General features: G+C 35.1%; 1 protein-coding gene across 3 annotated transcripts in view; it reads right to left on the bottom strand.

The window, feature by feature from the left end:
- GRIA1 (glutamate ionotropic receptor AMPA type subunit 1) overlaps positions 1–23,472 on the bottom strand; it is a 338,127-nt gene that overhangs the window by 69,231 nt on the left and 245,424 nt on the right. The window lies entirely within an intron of this gene.

The following is a 23,472-nucleotide window of genomic DNA, read 5'->3' as shown; positions in this document are numbered from 1 at the left end:
AAAATATTCTGCAATTGTTATCTATGGCTTTATCCAAGGACCATAGGGAGGTGCTCTTCTAACCCTGACACAGATTGGGAGCCTTATTTGCATCTCATTCACCAGATGCCATCTTAGAGCCTTCAAGCTTTTAACTCAATGCTGGCTCAGACAAGATAACACCCCCCCCCCTGCTATTTTCCAGGACTGTGTGATGGGAAAATCCTGGGGTTAGGAGTTAGGAGACTTGAATCAGTCTTGGCTCTACCACAGACTAGTTGAGTGATTTTTATTTCCTCTGGAATATCTGTAAACTGAGGATTCAATTTAATTCCAATCAATAAACACTAAGCCAACTGTGTATGTCACATTGAGCTGCATACTATGTACACAAGCACACACACACACACACACACACACACACATACTATATGATATGAAGTTTAGATAATTCATAGTTTCTGCCTTCATGACCCTTAATAACAGCTAACATTGACAAAGTTTAAGATTTGCAGAACCCCTGTTTTATAGGAAGTCTTTCCTAATCCCTCTTAATTCCAGTTCTTTCCCTCTATATTGACCCTACGTAGCTTGTTTGTATATAGTCATTTCCATATTGTCTTCTCCCCAACTGACTGAAATCTTTTGCTTTTCTTTATATCCCAGACATTTAGCACAGTCCCTGACATACAGAAGGAAAACTTAATAATTATGGACTGACTAAACAAAGTGCCATATAAAGTCCCAGAAGGATAAAGACTTTGGAAGAAATAACATTTGAATTAGGCTTTAAAAGATATATAAGAATTCAACAGGTGGTACATGATTAATATTTCAGACACATGGAACTGTGTGTACAAAGGTATGAGAGAAGGGCAATGAAGATCATGTTCATTGGAAAAAGAATTGTCTAGTTTATCTAGAGAATTATGATGATAACTAATATTTATATAAGGCTTACCATGTGTCTGGTACTATGTTAAGAGCTTAATAATAATAATAAAACAATAATACCTACATTGTATTGGGTTTGTATAAAGCACTTCACAATTATCTTATCTGACCCTCACAATAACTGGGAAGTAGGTGCTATTATCCCTATTTTACAGATTAGAGCAAATAGAGATAAAGTGACTTGCCAAGAGTTATCTAGCTACTAAGTGCCTAAAGCCAGATTTTAATAATAATAAATAATAACTAACATTTATATGCCTACTATGTGTAAGTAATGAGTTTTTTTGGTTTTTCTTTAGAGATGAAGATCAGGGAGACCAGAGCATGTTTATGAGCATATAGGAAGAAACCAATTGCAAGGGAAAGACAGAAGATGAAAGATTGAATTTGACTAAATGTGATGATATGAAAACTTTCACTTAAGCCCTGCTTTCTTGAGAAATGCCTTAAAAACTATGAAGATGTCATATATAATAAGATTTAACACTAATGAACCAAAGAATACCTAGTTTGGTATTGCAGCAGCAGATGGCTTGAAGACAGCTGATGTCTGGAGCCAGGAGCAAAAGGGGTCTAAAACCAATACAAATGCCCAGACTAGGCTATGCCAGAAGAAATATCAAGGCCAATATAAGCTCTTGGTAAATGTTATGGGGCCTGGAACCAGTTTGAACTCTGGGTTGATGTTGAACCAGCAGCTGTACTTCTTGATCAGAGGCCCATACAAAGGAAGGCAAATGCTTCAGACTACGCCATCTCTGCATCCAGCTTTAGTTTTTCAAAATGTGTTGCAGAAAGTAGTGTTACCTGATTCCAAGAAGTTTCTTACTTAGGGAGGGATGGGACTAGGACCCAGACATTTCAACCAGACTACAGTTTGGTAGCAACATCCAGACTTCAGCAGGAGTGGGATAACCTGGCATAGATACATCATTACTCTCCTCAAGAACTCCATTGAGAAGTAGGGCCCAGTCTAGTTACCACTTTTAAATTGGTAGGAAAGAAAGGGTGGTTTTATCCTCAAACTAAGAGATTAAAAATAGAAGGGATAACTGCTAATCCAATGTCATGGAAAGAATGGGGAATGGGAAATAGGAACAGGAATCAATGTACCAAATTTAGCTTTAATGAGTAAGAGGGATATTTCTTATTTTGTGACCAGAGGTGAAGAGGACAGGGAGGTTAGTAATATTGAGAAAGTAAAGAATAGCAAAGCAGTTCTAAAAGGTATCTATTTAGTCAATTTCCTGAACAAAGTGCAAAGTTAGATAGAACATATGAGATAACAACAGTTAGCATTTATAAAGTGCTTTAAGAGTTATAAAACTTATCACCAAAGAAGAACTAGAGAATATTATGAATTGCAAAATGGACAATTTTGATTAAATTAAATTTAAAAGCTTTTGTACAAACAAAATCAATGCAGCCAAGATTATAATGGAAGCAGAAACTAGGAAACAATTTTTACAGTTAATATTTCTGATAAAGGTCTCATTTCTAAAACATATAGTGAACTGAATAAAATTTATAAGAATATGACTTATTTCACAATTGATAAATGGTCAAAGGGTATAAAGAGACAATTTTCAGAAATTAAAGTCACTTATAGTCATGTGAAAAAATGCTCTAAATCACTATTGATTAGAGAATGAAAATTAAGACAACTTTGTGGTACTACTTCACACCTCTCAGATAAACTAAGATGACAAGAAAAGATAATGATAAATGTTGGAGAGGATATAGGAAAACAAGGACACTAATACATTGTTAGTGGAGTTGTGAAATGATTCAACCATTCTGGAGAGCAATTTAGAACCATGCTTAAAGGGCTATAAAGCTGTCCTTTGATCCAGCAGTGACTGTATCCCAAAGAGATCATAAAGGGAAAGGAACCCACATATGCAAAAATATTTATAGCAACTCTTTTTGAAAAAATTGGAAATTGAGTGGATGCCCATCAGTTGGAGAATGACTAAGTAAGCTATGATATATAAATGCAATGAAATATTATTGTTCTATAAGAAATGATGAGCAGGGTGATTTCAGAAAGCCTAGAAAGAGTTATATGAACTGATGCTAAGTGAACTGAGCAGAACCAGGAAAATATTGTATACAGTAACAACAAGATTTCGTGATCATCAACTGTGACAGACTTCGGTCTTCTTAACAAAGCAGTGGTTCAATTCCAATATACATGGGATGGAAAACATCAATTGCATCCTGAGAGAGAATTATAGAGATTGAATGAGGATCAGAGCATAATATATAGAAAATTTTAGAATATAAAATCTTACAAAAATGAATGCTGCAAACTATCTTTACATGTATTTGAGAAAAATTGACTTTTTGAGAAAGCTTTTATAGATATTATAATATATAGATTATATGACATATAATCTATATATTATTGATATTATAAAGATATAGATAATATCTATAATTATAGATATTACTATAGCACTTTATAGATATTATCTCATTTTATCTTCATAACAGCTTTGGGAGGTAGATGCTATTATTATCTCCATTTTATAAATGAAAAACCTGAGGAAGATAAAGATTGAGTGACTTCTCCAGGATCAGAGAACTAGTAGTTATCTGCAGTAAGTTTTAAACTCTTCTTCCTGATTCTATATCCAGTGTTCTATCCCCTATACAATCTAGCTGTTCTATAATTATATGAATACAGGAATAAGGTTGATGGCAAGAAGAAAATATTTGGAATAATTACTACAAAGAGTGAAATGAAGTCATATTGAGAAGAGGAAAAAGTCTGTTATATATCAATGATACTCCAGTTGACTGTAGTGGGTAAAGTTGACTTATTTTCATGATTTTCTCCACTGAGGTTTGACATCCTTGGTGGAGGAGTACTAGATGGTAGATGGAGGAGTAATCTGAGAGGAGACAATATCCTGAGTGAGCCTGTCTGGCTGGGAATAGTGGAAAGTAAGAGGGCAAAATACTAGTGCAGTAGTTAATAAGAAATAAAAATGAAAAACAACGGAGTCACTAATGCATATGTAAGTGAAAGGAACTAGAGTGGTTGATACTGGGAAACTGGGATGAACTGGGAGAAAGATCATAAGTCTTAGTATGCTCTTTTGTGAGCAAAAGTATGAATGCTGTAATAGGCAAGGCTGATGGGATTGGGAGAGGAATTGAAATGGAGTAGGGATGATTAAAATAAGGAAAAGTATTAAAAAAAATTCTGTATGGACATGCCATTTTTCAGTTGGAGTTGTGGAATCAGGAGATAGATAGTATGAATAGATGATACACATTAATTCTCTTTACATTGCATAAGAAGCATTTAGAACCTTGGTGTTTTAAAAAAGTACAATATGGAGACTTTTACAGATTTTGTGGCTACTTGATTAAAGAAGGAAGGCCTTAGATCTTTTTCTGCTTTAGATTTCTGGGTGGGGAAGGAACAAAAGGTTGCTGAGTCAGTTCTCTGAGAAGCCGCTATTCAGCCTCCTAGATATTCCTCCTAAGTGTGTGTTGGCTTGTTAATAGACTTATAGAGATAATCCTGTGAAACTCAAGGGCTCATTAGAAGTACAAATGGTACACTATAAATACTTTTAGTCTTGGGGTCAAATAGTCCAAATTTCTTTCTTTCTCCAACATATATTATGTGGCTCCAAGTAAGTAATTTTTTCTAGCTTGAGTTTCCTCATAATAATGCAATACTTATAGGAGCATTATGATAAAAAACTCTTGGCAAACCATAAAGAATTGCAGAAGACATAAAGAATAATTTTAACCTGCAGGTCTGGATACACACACATGGACACAAAAACACACATGCATGTTAACCAAGCTGTTGCTTTTGTCAGTTTATATGCAGCCTATAACATCTAAAATAAAGGATCTTAGAGTTGGATAAGATCTCAATGGTCCTTTCCTCTAATAACTATTAGAATATGAATCATGTCACTGGTTCTGGAGTCTAAAGATTTGGGTTCAAATCCCCCCTTGGATGATTATGACTTATGTGACTGATCAAATCATTCCAGGACTCTGGAATTCTATAAAAAGATGGGATTGGATTATGAAATTTTTGATATCTTTTCTAATTCTAAATATAAGATTTTGTAGTATACCCCAAAATAATATTCATATGTAATCATTAGCATCTTTCTGATGTGAAGAAATGGTATAATAGAAGAGGCTCCATAAATTGTAAGGAAGTCTCTTGGATTTGCTATCATAAGAGGCAGAAATACCCAGAGAACATGGAAGTTTGAGTGAAAATAAATTAGACACTTGACCCAACAAAATACATGAGATCTGAATAAGCTTTCAATCCATGAGGCTGAGCGAGAGTAAAATAGGCTCCCAACCTAAGAGAACCTAAACTCCTAGAGTTTTAATGAGACTCCTGATTTGGGAGTTTGTACTGATAGCATAAAGGCTTGTGATTCAGGAATTTGAACTAAAAAATAGCAAGACAGTGCTTGGAGTCTGAGCTGAGTGGTGGGTGGCAGATAAGGAAGTAGACATGGAGGGGGGGAATGGAAAGAACACTGAGTACCATGTTAGCATCTGCCAGTAGGACAACCAAGGGGTTAAGCCACAGGGAAGAGAAACACTATGAATGCTTGATTCTGCTGAAACAGATGACAGTACCACTTTTTCCTCCTCTCTTTCTTTTTTTGTTTTCCTCTTTATTTCTCAAGAACAATAAGTTTCTGTTCTAAAGTTTGCTGTTATTAGAATTATGTTTGCACCTTCTGTTTTAATCAGTATCAAAGCCAATTTTCACTAGATAGAAATAAGATGGAATTAAACTGTTTTTGGTTCATGTGATAACTTTGATCACAAATGGGAAGACTTATTAGGGAAAGAAAAATAGTACAAGTCTTGGTATATAAAAAGGAAGAAAGAGATTAGACCCCTCTATGTAAAACATTATGGCTTAAAGATCCTTATTGGGGGCTCTGAGCTAAAAATGAGAGAATCTTAAGTATTGTTTTTGATAAACTTCCTACTAGTTAGAACTAAACTGCATTGAGGTTTTTGTTTCTTTTCCCTGGGCTAAAAACAATTCAATTTTTTAAACCTCTCTGGGACTAGGCTGGGTTATTGGCATACATAACCTTATTCACTTCTTAGACACTTAACCTCATATGTATGCAGAAGATGGAAGGAAGTGACTAGGCACTCGGAATTGTCTTTTGGGAGAAGAAAAGGTGATATATTCTATAGGTGTGAATCAGAGGAGTGAGTACTTCTTTTCCTAGTAGTCTTTTAACTTCCTCCTCTAGACAGGCACATTTGATTATACACAGACATAAAATTCCCCAAATAGCCCTTTCATCATGACCCTAAAATAATCTTAATGACAAGTTATTGCATTTCTATTCTTTGGCCTTAGAAGGGATCTAACTCCAGACTCCAAACCACGTAAGAGTTCCTTCTTTAGCATTCCTGATTGGCTATAGCTACTTGGTATTTGTATGAATATCTCCAATTATAGGAAGATGTCCATTGATTCAGTGAGGAAGTCCTTTCTATTGTTTGATAGCTGTGATAAAGTTCTTCTTTAATTATATCTGCTTTAGTCAGTTTTTGGAAAACTCTTAGGATGTACTGAAATGACTAAATCATTTGTTGAATCATTAAAATCATAGCAAGAAGTAAGTAATATGTAACAAATGATATTTTTCTTTCAGTGATAACCCCATGATGTAGACTGGTGAAGGCAAAGCTACATAATAATTAGAGATAATAGTCATCTGATTAGATCCTCTTACTCATCTGTGAATTCTAATGGCTTGGAGTTCATGCTCTTAGATTTTAGATCTATGATATCATCACAGGCTCTAGGTGGGCATCTTTAATCTCTTAGTTTGATTTAATCTTGTAGCTTCCTTGCTGACTATCTCCTACTCCCTATAAACTAGTTCTTCCTCAATATTATACTTTCAAACTACATCAAAGAATCTCTGAGTCAGAAAGCACTTTAGAGGTAATATGCTTCAACTATGCCTGACCAAGAATTCTGTCTACAAGATTGACAAGTGGTCATCCATTCTTTGCCTAGAGACCTTCAGAGACGGAACCCACTGCTTCTGAAGGTAAGAGCTTTTTTTTTTTTTTTTTTTTTTTTGGAAATTCTATTTCATATAAAGCTGAAACCTGACTGCCTAAAAATTCTTATATTGGTCCAAGATCTGCTCTCAGAAACTAGACAGACCCCTTTTCCATATAAGAGCCTTTCAAATAAAGACTATCACATTCTGTTTATATCTTCCTCAAAACTTAATTCTTTAAATCTCATCAACACTTCCAATTCCAAATACGAATTTCTTTTCTCTTAAAAAAAAACTTACTCAAATACTGAAGGAGACACAGGAGATGGTTTTATAAGACTGATCAATGTCATAGATTATCTAATGTCCTGGCATAATTAAAGATATAAGTTAGAGAAACTCAAAATTGTGTGTTACCTTTGTAGTGGTTATTTAGCCCACACTAGATCTACAAAGAACTTCCCTTAATAACATCCATGAAAGACCATGTAACCTTGATTTGAAAGTCCCCTTGATGAAGAAACAAATCACTCTGCCTTAAAACAGCTCATTCTCTTTTTGCATAGCGATAATTAATTATTAGAAAGTTTTCTTTTACATCAAGATTCCATCTGCCTTTTTGTAATATCTACTTATTACTCTAAGTCAGTGGTTCTCAAAGTATGGTCTAGAGAATCCTGGGGATCTCTGAAATCCTTTTAGAGGGTCTACAAATTCAAAAATAGTTTTTATTTCCAATATGATAAATGTCTATAAATATAATCCAGAAAAACAAAAGCGCTTTGGAGAGATCCTCAATAATTTTTAATAGGATAAAGATATTGAAAACAAAAGTTTGAGAACCACTGCTTTAAGCTCTGCCCTCTGGAGTCAAGAAAACAAGGCTTCTTCCAATATGATAGTCTTCAGAATATTTGAAGATAGCTATCATATTGTTCATAGGTCTTCCCTTTTCTAGGACAAACACTCCTAGTTTCCTTAACTGATTTTAGTATAAAATGGTGCTTGATTTCCCTATCATCCCAGTCTATCTCCTTTGGCCATACTCCAGCTCGTCATTGTGCTTCTGAAAATATGATACCCAGAATTAATACAATATACCACATATGGTTTCATATGCAGAGTACAGAAATCTCTCATTCAAGACTCTGTTTCCTTTCATCCATCCAAGAAATGTTCAGAACAAATACACCTTTCTTACCCCCCCCCCATTCATTCATAAGAAGCAAGAAAATCAATTAATTACTTCATCTGAAATGAAACTAGGTAAATTTCATTTCCCATGAGCTCTTGTTGCCTTAGAATGACATAAAGCTTAGGGAGGGGTAACCATTTTGAAAGTGGTGAAGTTCATTTCTCAAGGACTCCTAGTGACTAGAAAGAAAATCATGTCTAAGAGGAGGTAGCCATTTTGAAATTGGCAAAACTCATTTCCCATGAGCCCTGAGTGGCTGGTTATCTGGGTTCTGTTCCAGTTTCAATGTCATTATTATTTAAGGAGCTAGATTCTCTTGGTCTCCTGTTGGTTGTTAAGTCAGATACTTTGGAGTAACAAGGAGCTCTTTCAACCAACCTGAGCGCCATTCACTAAATAATTACTTAAACAATAAACTAAAGTTTTCACTAAGGGAGATGACCTAGAAACACATGAACCCTGTTTTCTAGGTGGTTAGAAAAACACCCACTAAAAGCAAGATTGTGACTTGTTTCTTCTTAGGAAGGCTAGGGACTGAATAAAACAGAATCATAGGCAGAAATAGAAAATTTAAATCACCAACTAACAAGAGATTTTAGGTTGTCAAGAGAAAAGGGTTAATGCACAGCATTACTTGCCACTGAAGAGTAGAATTCCTGCCTGCACCTTTGAGTAGAAAGGGACCTTAGAACCATTCTGTTCAATTCTTATTAGAAGCAGGAATCTTTTATAGAATATCTGAGGTTCCTACGTCCTCCGTGTGAATTTCCTTCCTGAGTGGAATTTACTCTCCTGTGGTATTTTATTTCTACCAAAGAGCCACTTAGAAATTCTTTTTGATGATGATGAAAATGAACTATTGTTCTCAATGACCTATAGTGTCTACTTCTCTTCAACTAGACTAATTCTGTCCAAATATCAAGTTCCAGCTTAAGTTCCAGTCCTCTGTGAAGTCTTCCCTAAGAAGTCTGACATGATTTTCATTTTCTCTATTTTGTAGTGTAGAGGGATGAGGACTGGATTTGGAATGAAAAGACATGTATTGTGATTCTAGCTTTGGCACTTACTATCTATGGGATCTCAAGCAACCTCTTTTCCTTCTCTGGGCCTCATTTTCCTTAGCTGTAAAAAAAGAGGGCTGGATTAGATAACCTACACAATGTGCAGACCACTTTTGTTAAATGTTAAGGGGGTTAAAAAGATGAACTAGAAGAGTGCTAATGTTTTTCTACGCTAGGGGAAATAAGCCACAGTCACAAATAATTCGAATGCAAGATGGAACATGATAAATTCATGAAGAAGGCACAAACCAAATATGATTTGAGGTCCAAGGAAGAAAAAAAAAAGATAACTTTTAATTGGGAGCACATGGAAGGTTCCTAAACTTGGGTTTAAAATAAATTGCACAAATATACAATAGGAGAGATCTGAGACATCAGAGTGAATGTTCAATATGAGTCTACAATATGACATAACTATGACAACATCATGACACACTAGCCAAAAGAGCTAATGTGATTCTATTATGCATTAGAAGTCTGGATAAATCAATTAATCAATCAAGTAAGGATTTATTGATTGTTTGATATTAGACTTGTGTTAATTCAATATGGCTGAACTACATCTTTACCTGGCTAACTACATTTGTTCTAGTAGCCATATTTGACACACTGAAGTTCATCTAGTGAGGGTGATTAGGTTGGTTGTATATTGGAAAAAAATTGGACTCAGAATTAAGATATCTGAATTCAAGTCCTGACTGGGCCACTATGTGGGTATATGATCTTGGATAAATCATTTCATCTTTTTGGATTTGTTTCCTTTTCTAGAAAATGAAGGGATTCCACTTCTAACAACCTACAAAGCTATAGCATTATTTTTCCCTATTGGAAATCTCATTGCAGGAGGGCAATTTATTTATTCATAGAGGATAGTGGAAGGTTTTAACCAAGTCAGTGGCATTCAACTTCCTCCCACTCACTTTTCAACTCTGCATTGTACAAAGGCAGATACCTTCCCATGTTCACCATTTGGCAGATAATGCTCTCTTCAAGGTTACTCCTAAACTCCTTATTGTTACATACCAAGTATCTTTTCTTACTCCTCAAACTTCTTATTATCTCATCAACTTTTTACACTGTGGACCACCTCTTTCTTCTTGATATTTTCTATTACCTACATTTTCTTCACAGCCTGCCTTTTCCTGATACTTTTCTTTCCTATCTGAACCATTCTTCTTGGTATCCTTTTCAAGATCATCATGCATGTATCACTCTTTATGCATTAATGTATCTCAGGGCTATCTTGGATCATCTGTAACTTTTCCTCTTTCTACATTTTCCCTCTCTGTTATTTTATGAATACATATGAATTTTATGTATCTGACTCTTAAATTTCCCTGTATAGCTTCATCTCTTTCCTAAACTACATTGACAAAATTGTTGAATATCTTCCCATGGATTTCTAAGAGGCATCACAAATTCAATATATTCCATACTGAATTTTTCTTTCCCTAAAACCCACATCATATGCCAGTTTCCCTATTTTTGTTAAGGATGCCCCTACTTTTCTGCTTATTCAGATTTATCTTAGAATCATCTTGTTTTCTCACATACCACATCTAGCTATTTGCTGAATCCTCCTCAAATTATACCTCTGAAACATAGTTATTCCCTCTTGTCTTCTCATGGAACAACCTCCTTAGTTAAGGACCTTATCAGCTCTCTTCTAGACTATTGCAATAGTTTAATTGGTCTCTTTCAATCCAGCCTCTCTTTCTCTCCAATCCAACTACAAAATTGATATTCCTAAAACATATGTCTGCCTATATCAGACCCATGCTGAAAAAGTTTGAGTGGTTCCTTTTGGTCCTTAAGATAAAATACAAACTCATCATTTGGGCATTTAGAGACTTTCAAAGTTTTTCTCTAGACTCTCTCTCCAGACTGATTATGTCTCTCTCAAACACACACAGCACAGAGACTAGCACAGTGCAGGAGGTTAATTAATATTGATTGTTAATATACTCAATATTCTAGTCAAACTCAGCTACCTGCTAGTCCAAGGACATGACATGCCTTTGTACAAGCTGGTATCTTCTACTCCCTGAGTACTCCTTCCTCCTATTGTCCATCTTTTGGAAGCTCTGGCTCTCTTCAAGTTTCAGCTCAAGTGTCACCTTCTTCAAAAAATCAATTAAAGATTTCTTTAGACATTTGTGTTCCCTAACATATCTTCTCACTTAGCTTTAATTTTGAATTTACTTATCTGTATGTATCATAGTACCTGTAATATAGTAGGTGCTAATAAAAACCTTGTTGAATTGAATTGAATTTCACGATGTTTTTCTCTGAGAGTTTAACCAATGATTTCCGAGCATTCTCTTTCTTAAGGGATGGGTCATGTTATCCCCATTTTTGGGAAAGGGGTAGAAGGAGACAGAGTTCTAAAGAATGATGCATCCAAAAGGGATTTAGAATCAGAAAGGAGCCTTTAGAGTCCTGCTTATTTTACCTCCTTATTTTATAAATGAGGGAACTGAGGCTGACTGCTTAAGTGACTTGCCTAACACCATAAAACTAGTAATTGGCAGGAGCAGAATTTGAATGCATGTTTTCTAACTCTAAACCTAGAAAACAACCCTGCATGCAATATTGCTTACTTTCTTCTCTTAACTTCTGGTTCCTCTTCTGTAAAATGGAGTGGTTGGACTATGGATCATTTAGTCTTAAAGGTTCTTTTCTGTACTATAAAAGGAACGATTTGATTAATGATTTCTGAGAATTCTTCTAACTCAAAATCCTATTGTTCTATAATTTTACAATCCAAATATTCTTCCACTGAACTAAAGGAAAGATAGTAGCTTTTGTGGTGACAAAGTCCAGTCCTTCTTCCTTCTAATCTTCAATTTCAAGCAGTTGTTTTAAAAAATCCCAAACCAAAACACTATTGGATAAAAGCAATTGGAAACAGCATCAGATGGCCACCTCACAATTAGTAGGAAAAAATCCCTGTCATCTAATTACTTAGATGAGCTATGTTTAGAGAGCATTGAGCCTACAAATAGGAGTAATTAACTACAGTCAAATGCAACAATTTTCACTGGTGAGGCTCTCCTTCCCCCTTTTTGCAGGACTAAAGTAAAAGCCATTGATTAGTACTCTTAAGAAGTTTTCTTTTTGGAACAGGTTTTTTTAAAAATAATATTAGAAAATAAATATTTACTCATTATTTGGCTATAGTTCTCATGAGATTACCCACAAAACAAAAATCCTTTATTTTAAAAAATGACATTTGTGGCTTTTTTCCCTTTTCCTTTTCTTTAAAAAAATTTGTTCTTAACTTATGAAATAAAATAAGCATTTCTATTACATAGGATTAAGAAAATAAGATGACTAAAATATTTAAAATATCATGAAACTTTTAAACTAGCATCTATAATTGGCTATTCCTATCACATATAATAAAGTTATTATGTAAATTTATTTCTTCTCCTTTTCCTTCCCTCTCCCTCACCACCCTAGAGATGGCTACTATTAAAGACTAATATGTAAATATATGTGGAACAGATTCTTAGTTCCTGTCCATGTAGTTAGTAGACTTTAGATTTGTATTTTTTAAATTTCTCTCAGATATCCAAGAAAGGTTTCTGGGCTGAGATCTATATACTAATACTCATAGCCAGTACCACAACATACAGACTAAGTAGTTTTCTATATGACATGACTCAGGGTTTTGCTATCCTCTCCCTTGGCCATCTCTTCCCTGCCTTCCCACTAACAGACTGAAGGGAAAAGCCAAAAGCATAGAATGCTAGGATTCTAAAGAAACTAATTATGTTGAAACATATTTATATTCATACTCAAAAATATTATCAAAATGTGTGTACCTGTATCTACTAATCTCTATTTATATATACATACATAGAAACAAGTTCATGGACTCTATGTTAAGATCTCCTGCCATAGAATCTCAGAGTTGAAAGTGATTTTAGAATACACAACAAAGAAAGTTATAATTGGAGGGGGTGACTTCAATCATCTAATTCTCACTGAATTTTAGTTTTGGAGGAGACTCAAGACTTAGTTTAATTCTTTCATTTACTTAATAAATACCAAGGTCCATTTCGGGGACATGATTTGTTTAGAATCAGAATGTGGTGCAGAGTCATTAGTTGTAGTGTGATAGGAACTTGAATCTTAAAGGATACTGCAAAGTGATGGAGAACTTTGTTCTTCTGGAAAGGTCAATTTAATAAATACTTATTAAGCATCTATTATATGCTAGTAGGCATTGTTCTAAGCTCTTGGAATTAAAAAAAAAAGTCAAAAGATTTCCTCTTCCCTCAAGGAATTTATAATCTAATGGAGGAGACAACATGCAAACAAATATATACAAAGCAACTACATTGAGAATAAATAGAAAATAATTAAAAGAGGGGAAAAACCGGAATTAAAAGGGGTGGTTGAAAAAAGTGACCACTATTCTCTGATGGGCACTAAGTATGTTGAAATATAATTATTAAAATATTTGAAATCTGATAGAAAGTCTCTGTTTTCTGATGCCTGTAAGTTTAAGTCCCCTTTTGGGAGCTCCTAGGGACTGACTCCATCAAACCAAGATATATGTTCAAAGTTAGAATCCACATTTCCTTAAAGGTCTACTCCTTTAGGAATCTTCAAAGTGCACGGCAGACCAAGGGAATAGGTACTGAAGCACGGAAGTACTATCCTGAATATTTTTTCATTCATATCCTTCAATCAGATACTTTTCATCTTGTCTCCCTCAAACCTCATTTTCTCCTTTTTCAAGTCTATACTGTTGTATACAACATACACTTCTCTATGGACTATGGACTCATCCTTAGATGTTAGTATAGAATTTTGCTCAATTCATGTTAGAAAAAGAAGGAATCCCTTTTACAGCATTCCCAACAAATGCTCACTTAGCCTTCAAATGAAGATCTCTAACAAAGGGGAATCAAATCAGTCAACAAACATTGGATATATATCCATCACATACACACACACACATACACACACATATGTATGTATATTGTATGTGTGTGTGTGTTTATATGTCAAGCACTCACTGTATGACATGACAGGGATACCAAAAAAAAAAACAAACAAAAATAGTCCCTGTTTTCAAGAATCTTATAATCTATGAAGAAGATAACATGTAAATAAATAGCTGCATTCAAAATGCATAAAGGGTGGATCAAAAGGTACCCTTTTCAGGGAAGGCTTTCTACAAAAGGAGGCATCTGAATTACAAACTGAAGGAATTCAGGTATTCTAAGAGAAGGAAGTGAAGGAAGATCCTATTATGAGCCAGAACTTGAAACAAGGTGATAACTCAATGGAATTGGTAGAAACAATGCTTGAGTTTACACCTTTGAGAATTCACACATTGCCTCATACATTGGAGTTCACAAGTACAGGAGATACACAAAACTTTGTAACTTTGTGAATTCACACTTCCCATAATCCCACTCTCAGAGGAGGAGTCAACCTTTGGGTTCACACCTTTAAGAGATCATATATAAGAAGCTCTCAGAGCTTCAATCAGTCAGTCAGTCAATGGAGGAGACTGAGTTGGAGTTGAGCTAGAGGCAGAAGCTGGAAGAACCAAAAGACAAGCTGCAAGAGCTCTTGGATTCAGGGAGGAAGAGAGGCCTCTAAGAAAGCTAATTGGGCCTAAGGAAAGAGACAGGATTTGGAAGGAGAAAATAAACGTTTGGATTTTATCAACTGGCTGCATTTGGAGTGATTATTACTCTAAACTGAAACTAAGGCTGTCTCCAAAACTTCCCCAAGAAACCTGCTCCCAGAGAACAATTATATATTATACAAAAGAAAAACACCACAAGATCCCACTCCAGGTAATAAGAATCAGTGTAGAGAATCAGATACATCATGTAGACCAGAAGACCTCCTGAGGAAATCCATTATATTTTTGAGCAGCTCTAACTAGCCACTAGAATTTTTTTTTTTTTTTGCCTTGGCAATTGGAGTTAAATGATTTGCCCCAGGATCAAACAGCTAGGAAATATTAAGTGTCTTCGGCCAGAATTTGAACTCAGGTTCTCCTAACTTCAAGACTGGTGGTCTATCAGTGCCACCTAGCTGCCCTTAAAAACTTATTTTAACCTGAACGCTACCCATTACTCTTACCTCTTTTCCACTTTGAGATCAGATAGAATAAGTTGAATCCAATTTTATTCTATTTCTCTTAGAAGCCTACTTCCATGGCACCCACATCAATTTTTTTTAAAGTGACTCAGGTTTACACTTTTAAGAAATATTGTCAAGTATTCCTTTTTCTTTACTCTCCATTTCTATTCAAGTGCCAGGTCTTTTGAATTCTCCCTTTGCAATATATCTCACATCTATTCCTTTCTCTCTATTCACACAGTCACTTTATTTCAGGCTTTTGTCACCCCTTGCCTAGAGAATTACAATGGCCTCCTAGTTGGGCTCTTATGGGGGTCTTTGGTTTCTCCTTTCTCCAATGTGTTCTTCCCAGTTGCAAAAATGATCTCCCTTTGATATAAATCAAACTCCCCTAGTCAAAAGCCTTTGATAGCTTCCAATTGCCTTTAGGATAAAATATAAATTTCTTTGCTTGGCTTTATAAATCTAATTCCAACCTATCTTTCTAGACTTTTTCCATATCACTTCTCTCTCACAAATACTGTATTTCATATAAATTAGTTTACTTGATACAAGCTGAAATTTTCTGGCCTTTATGCTTTTACACAGGCTGTCCTCCATGCATAGAAAACCTCAGTCAAAGCTCAGTTTGTGTGGATTTTAGAAAAACCTGGACTTATATAAACTGATACAAAGTGAAGTCAGCAAAACTACAACTTTGTACACAGTAAGAGCAATATTGTATCATCAACTGTGAAATAACTTAATTATTCTGGGTAATACAATGAATCAAGATAGTCCCAAAAGACTCATGGTGAAAAATGTTGTCTTCAGAGAAAGAATTGATATTATATGAATACAAACTGAAGTGTGCTATTTTTTCTTCTCTTTTCTTTTTCTTGTTTCTTTCTTTCTTTGTTTCTTTTCTTTCTTTCTCTTTCCCTCCCTCCCTCCTTCCTTCCTTCCTTCCTTCCTTCCTTCCTTCCTTCCTTCCTTCCTTCCTTCCTTCCTTCCTTCCTTCCCTCCTTCCCTCCTTCCCTCCTTCTTTCCTTCCTTCCTTCCCTCCTTCCCTCCTTCCTTCCTTCCTTCCTTCCTTCCTTCCTTCCTTCCTTCCTTCCTTCCTTCCTTCCTTCCTTCCTTCCTTCCTCTCTCTCTCTCTTTCTCTCTCTCTCTTTTTAATTCTTCTTGCACAAAACAATTACTATGGAAATATTTTACATGATTGTATATGTATATCCTATATCAGATTGCTTACTATTTTGGGGAGGGGAGAGGAGAGAGAGGAGAGGAGAGAGAATAGGATAGAATTTAGAATTCAAAACTTAAAAAAAGAACACAACAAATGTTAAAAATTGTTTTCATATGTAATTTGGGAGAAAAAAAAACCCTATTATTTAAAAAAGGCTCAGCTTGTAAAGGAATCCTTCCTGATCTCCCTCATTTCTTCTTCAATATATCTTACATAGATTTTTTTTTGTTCACATGTTATATTCCCCTCCAATAGAATGTGAGCTCCTTGAATGCAATGTCTATTTTCTATTTTGTGCTTGTATTCCCAGCACTTGGCATAGTGCCTTGCCCAGAATAGGCATTTAAAAATGCTTATTAGATTGGCTTTAATTGGATTCTGTTTCTTCATTATAGTCCTTTAAATATATGTAGATAGATATTATCTCTTCTCTAGTTTTCTCTTCTTCATGTAAAACATCCCAGCTCCTTCAACAGTTCCTGCTATGTCCCAAAATTTAGTCCCCACTTTTCCTCCCTTCCTTCTCTCCACATGCTGCTGCTTACTGGCTTCTCCAGCTTTCACAGTTCTTTCTAAAATGCAGTTTCTAGAACTGAGAACAAATCTTTAGATATGGGCTGACCAGAACAGAGAAGAATGAAACTAATACCATCCTCAGCCTAGACACTTTTTAAATGTAATTTAAAGTCATGGTGATACTGTAGATTGATATGTCATATTGAGTGTGTAGTCTGCATGAAAGCCTCTTCTTGTTCATATGAACTCCTGCTTAACTAGCCATACCTCTTCCATCATTATATATGTGTGTGTGTGTGTGTATGTATATATATGTTTATATATATATGAATTTCACTCCTCAAGCCTTACCATATGACTTTATATTTATTATTAGATATTGTATCTGCTTATAGATACTAAATTTGAATTTATTAAATGTAGTTTATCATTCACATATGTGAGGTATTTCTTTGAGTCTTAATTCTATTTTCCAATGGCTTAGCCATCCTTACTAGCTTTGTATCATCTGATAATTTAAGTAAACTATAATTTCTTCTTTTATTCAAATTATTGATAAAAGTATTGAACCAGGATCAATGACAGTTCCCACTGGCACTCCACTGAAGACTACTGGCTAAGCAAAACTCTTAATGACTATTCTTTGGAATAAAATTTTTTTTCTATTCCCATACTCTTCTATCTTAATCATAAGAATGATATGGGTTGTTCTCAAAACTTTGTTGAAACTTGGATAAACTATAAATCTATTTACAGTATTTCCCTGATTTATCAGTCTAGTTTCCTGTCAAAGGTTATTTTGACATAACTGATGTGAACCCTAACCTAGTACAATCTTTCTCCATTGTTAGGAATGATATAGAACTTCAATTGAGCCCATCCTATTCCCATTGTCAAGCAAAGAAAAGTCAAATTCCTGTGACTATCTAGTTAGCATACCTAAGACATACTCAGCTGTCTCATCATGCAATTGCTTATGTAGATGTGTAATGTTGATGTGGGTTGTGGTCCCTTTAAGAACTGATTTATTCCTTTCTTTCTGATTCCCAACCCCTCCTGGCTGATGCATTATTAATCCAGGAAGATAGGATCTTTTGATTCACAAATCCTGGTCAAAAGCACCTCTTTGAATCCCAATAGAAGATCCAGGCCTGTCCCAGCCCTCACCCGGATTTGAGCCAACTTGGGCTGTCCCAGCCTCTATTCTAATGATGTGCTCAGGTTTCCCAACTCCCACCAAGCAAGCTCAAGCCCCCACTGAAATCCAGCGAGGAGCCAACTTGGGACTCCACCCACAGTCCCCTTTAGCTGAATCTCTTATTATAAAAGAGTTAAGCTGGAATTCTCTCTTTGCAGAGGTTCCAACACGCCAGCCTTACGCCTGGCATGGCAGGGATTTCTGTTCATGGGAATCATGTTTCTGGTGTCCTCTTATCTCTTTATCCTTACCTAATTTCTTAACTATACTTTAACCTTACTTCCAAACCCCATAATAAACCTCTTTTATCAATCTAGCTTTTCGGGCCTATAAATTCCTTTGCAGAGAACTCGTGCCATTACTAGACCTCATTTAACTCTGTAACCTTGCGCCGAATCCAAAGGGGTTGCAGGGGAGCTCTATTTGACTCCCTGCACCCCAAATCTGCCACTAGACCTCAATTAAACCCTAATTTTATTTAGATACCCCATATCTAGACCTCATCAATGTGAATGTAAATTTATTCTTCACTAGGACTCTGACTCCTCCCTAACTCTCTAGAAATTTCCCCTCACTCTTTGACTGATGTAGAATTTGAGCTTATTCTCTTCCCTTCTTAGGAAGAATCCCAAACTGCTATTACCAAGTCACAGACTATCCAGTTTGTATAGAGTTATTTTAAGAATGGAACTCTTTATCAGTCTCCATTGTCTGTCCCTGAACCTTTTGGGCATGTTTAAACAACCTTTGAGATATTGTTCAGCATATATTTAGACATATTTGGGACCTTGTCTGCCAGGTGCATTTCATCTGGTTACTCCTTGATCCTCCTACAAAATTCTTCCCCAATAATGCCCCTTGGAAACCCTCAAGATTGTATTTCCCCTATAAAAGATATGCCCACAATGGAAATCTTTGCTAAGTCCTTTTCAGGACTAAGCCAGCTGTGAGATACTCTCTCCTTCATAGTCTCTTTCCTCTAATGGCATCTTTCTCCTTACTACAGCTAGCTCTAGTTAATCTGCTATACTCCTCTATGGATTTAGCTTGCCAGTCAATGGCATACTCCTACCTCATGGTGTATTCCTTTAATATAATCTTCCAAACTCCTTTCTTTAATAACCCTATTGCTTTCCACTCTATTTCATATTTACTACTCATGGTGCCTATTTTACCTCTTCATTTTGTCCATAACCTCTTCTAAATAAACCTATCTTTTGGCAAAGGATTTGTCACAATTTTAATTTTGAATTAGAAATTGCTACACTGACCTCATCATGATGTTTGAAGACTATTTCATTTATATATACTTCATTTATAACTGTTGCTTATCATTTTGATTTTACCCATGAGCCTTTTCAAGTCAATAAAGAGCATCTTTTGATGATGATAATACCTGTTGTGAATTTGTCACATTTTGAATTGCTCTCTTATACCCTGCTCATTCTTGATGAAGCCATGCTAGTTTTTTATCAATCACTACTTCCTTTGGAAAACCCATTAATAACATGTTCTAGAATTATCCTAGGAATTTAAATCAAGCTCACTGACTCATGGTTTGCAGATTTCACTCTCTTTCCTATTTTGAAAATTGGGACATTTGTCTTTCTCTTGTTTTGAGGTATGTCTACATTTCTTCACCATATTTAACCATCTGACGCAGATCAGTAATTTCATTTTCAACTTTTCTGAGTATACTGACAAATTATTTGTTTGGTGGGCAAATGAATCTTTTTCTATCTGTTTATTTGTCTTGGATTTTGAACCTCCTACTAACCATTATTTGTTCTGTTCTTTCCAGCTTATATGTATTATTCTTCTCGGTAAGGAATGGAAACAAAAAAGAGATACTTCTACCTTGTTTTCATCATGTTATGATTATCTCATCCTTTTTTTTTTTTTTAAATGAATTTTCTATTTCTCCTCCACAATACTTAAAAAAACCCCTTTTCTGCTGTCCTTTGAATTCAAAGCCAGCCCCAATTCATTCTCTGTTTTAGGGCCATTAAAACCATCTTTAGCAAATAATATCAAGAATTTGTATTCTTCCTCTATTACTTGCCTTTGTTTTCTTGCTTGTCTCTCTAAAGCCAATATTCATCATTTCTTCTATGAGAACTTTTGGCCTTTGGATCAAACATATTTTTCCTCCTAGTCCTTCAAAACTAATTTCCCCAAGTCAGAGGTATATACAAGACTATGCTCAGCTTTCTTCTTCCATGCCACGAGTTCTAAGATGGGAATGGCTTACTTTCCTCACAAGATTTTCATCATTTCTACTTTAGCAATCACTTCCTCTTTGATAGTCAAAACCTGATCCAGACTATTAATTTTTATTGTTCTCTTATCCTTTCAATGGTTAGCCTTTCCTATTTTCACATTTATATTATAAAAACTTTTTAAACTCTAACATCCAATACTCTAAAATTCATTCCTGTTTTTTTGATATGTGATATTTATTCTTTTCACATACCCAACAAAGTATAATGGGCAACAGCCCTTCAATAGAGTTCCTGGGAGGTATTTCTCCTCCTTCCCACCATCTTCCCCCACATTTACTGCTTTGAGTTTGCTTGGGAGGAATATGGGAACCACAGGGGAAAGACTCTATTCTTCCTCAACAATTCTATTAAAATTCCCTGGGCTCCCCATTCTTTGCCTCAGTGTACAACACACAATACTCCAGTATTTCAGCATTGACTGGGTTTGAAAGAGAGTACACTGAGAATTGCTTAGGCATTTGGAAATGTTTGGGAATTTTTTATCTAAATTTGCAGGTATTTCTCATTCACTGGGGAACAGATATTAGTGTTCACTCTGGACAGTGAATTATTCTAGTTGTTAAGTCTCAGTAATTTAATCCCTGGCTCAGAAACCTTCAATGATTACCATTACATATAAATTAACCCCATAATTCCTAGCTTGGTGTTTAAGGCCGCGCGTGATCTGGCAGCTGACTAATTTTCTAACTCTCTTAGATTGTCTATGTAGTAATTGCACGGTATTCTCTGCTATGGAAATATCAGTCACAATTATTATAGTAGGTATACATTAGGTATTGTTCAATATATCTGCAGAGAAGTAACATTCACATTCCCCTTCTCTTGAGAAATATAGATTATATTAAAGATGCTAAGTCTTAGGATCATAGATGAATTATCCCATTTGATTGTATCTGCATATCACCTAATATTTCCTTAACTCTGGCAGAGCTGGTTAATTTCACTTACTCATTTCAAGCACTCCAATTGTAGTACCTTAGGGCCCTATAAATTCTGAGTTGTAAAGCATGATTGACTTTGAATGATTTGCCAGGAAAGTTTGATAAGCAAATAAAAACTAGACTGCAAAGGAAAATTCACCTTATTTAAAAGAATAAAATATTACTAGGCACTTTAGAAGCATGAATTTCTATATAAAAAGTTGGCATATCAGTGAAATATATTTATTTTTTATTTCAGGTTATTAAAGCAGATCCATTTAGAAAATATACTACAATATAAAATGTTTCATTAATGCAAATTGAGGTACTATATTCATTCATTCATTTATCAAGGGTCTAAAATGTATACTGCATTGAATTGTGCTCTGTTCTCAAGAAATTTGCTATCTATTAAGAAAAGTCATGAATACAGATATTTAATGAAGATAAGAATATAAGGGAAAACTTACTTCTAACTGGGAGAATTAATAATAAAACTATTAGCATTTAATAAAACTAGTATTTATGTAGGACTTTTAGGTTTACAAAGTACTTTATACATATATCACTTCATTTTATCTTCCCAACAATCCTGGAAGATGGATGCTATTATTTATTTCCATTTTACAGAAGATGGGGTTATACAGCTAAGAAACGTCTGAAAAAGAAAACAGATTCAGATCTTACCAACTTCAAATTCAGAGTTCTATTCACTAGGCCACCTAGCTGCCTTAAGGAATGGCAAATGGTAGAATCTTAATTGGATATTGAAAAGTGAGGTCATCAATAGTGGGATATGTATTAAAATACAAGTATATACATGCATTTTTCTTTTAAAAAGTCACATAAAGTCATACTTCCCTAAATTCATATTGGCTTTCCCCTAGCTTTGTTCTAATCAAGTTATGGTTTGTCCTTCATTCTTGTAGAGGATCATGGTGTCAGGGGGTTGATGCCATGGCATGCAAGTGAGTTGGATTTAAGTTGGGGAGGGCTGTGCAAGGTCACCTGCCTCACTTTCTCCTCCAAGGCCATCTGGATCCAGTGGCCAGATATAGACTTATTTTTGAATGGGTAAAAAAGGCCAAGCTCTATTTCATTTCTTACCTATCCTTAAACATTGATTGGACATTGCCTCAGTCAAACTGAAACCTGTTAAAGACCTTAGCTTAAAAAGCCCAAAGTCTCCCACTGCATCCAAAATAGTTTTTAGACAGTCTGATCTATCATGTCTGTGATGCCATGATCCTCTCCAAGAACAAAGGGCAAATGAACAACAATGCAATTAGGGAACTTTGCAAAAATTTCCCTTTTTCTCAACTGCAAAATGTTTGGAAATTAGGAAAGACTCATTATGAGACTGGAACTGGGTCCGGGGCTTGTTCTGATTCAGACACTATTCTATGTTCTAAGTTTTCTCCTTGCCCTGACTTTCTACATTTTGAGACCTACCTACCAATGATAATAATCCAATTTGTACAATAATAATTCTTGGACTTCCTCTTATACTTTTTAATGTATTACTATAATTTAAAAAAACAATTATGTCTTTATAGTGCTTTTGCATACATTATCTCATTTGATTTTCATGACAGCCTTTGGAAGCAGGCAGGTGATAAGGTGATAAGGAAATTGAGATTCAGGTATTCTGGCCACTAGTTTAGTGTTCTTTCTACTATATCACACTGTATTGAGTTTTTTCAAATCTTAGATTCCCCACCTTGCAAATAGAGGATGAATTCTGCCTGTCATGAGATCGATGGAAAGTTTAAAATAGGATTCAACGATGAGAACTCACTGTTTTCTAAAACAAAACATAATTTTGCTCTTTGATTACATTCTTTGTGGTTTGTTTCCCAAACCTGTGTATTAAAGGGAATTTGCATGTACTTTGCCAACTTGTTACAGAGAACATCAGCTCTCTTTTGGCATATATTAAAACAAAAGATTAAAAAGACCATCCTAATTCTGCATATACACTGCT

Source organism: Antechinus flavipes, chromosome 2 (assembly GCF_016432865.1).
Source record: "Antechinus flavipes isolate AdamAnt ecotype Samford, QLD, Australia chromosome 2, AdamAnt_v2, whole genome shotgun sequence".
Classification (NCBI taxonomy): Eukaryota; Metazoa; Chordata; class Mammalia; order Dasyuromorphia; family Dasyuridae; genus Antechinus; species Antechinus flavipes.
This window is presented reverse-complemented; position numbering and strand designations above follow the sequence as displayed.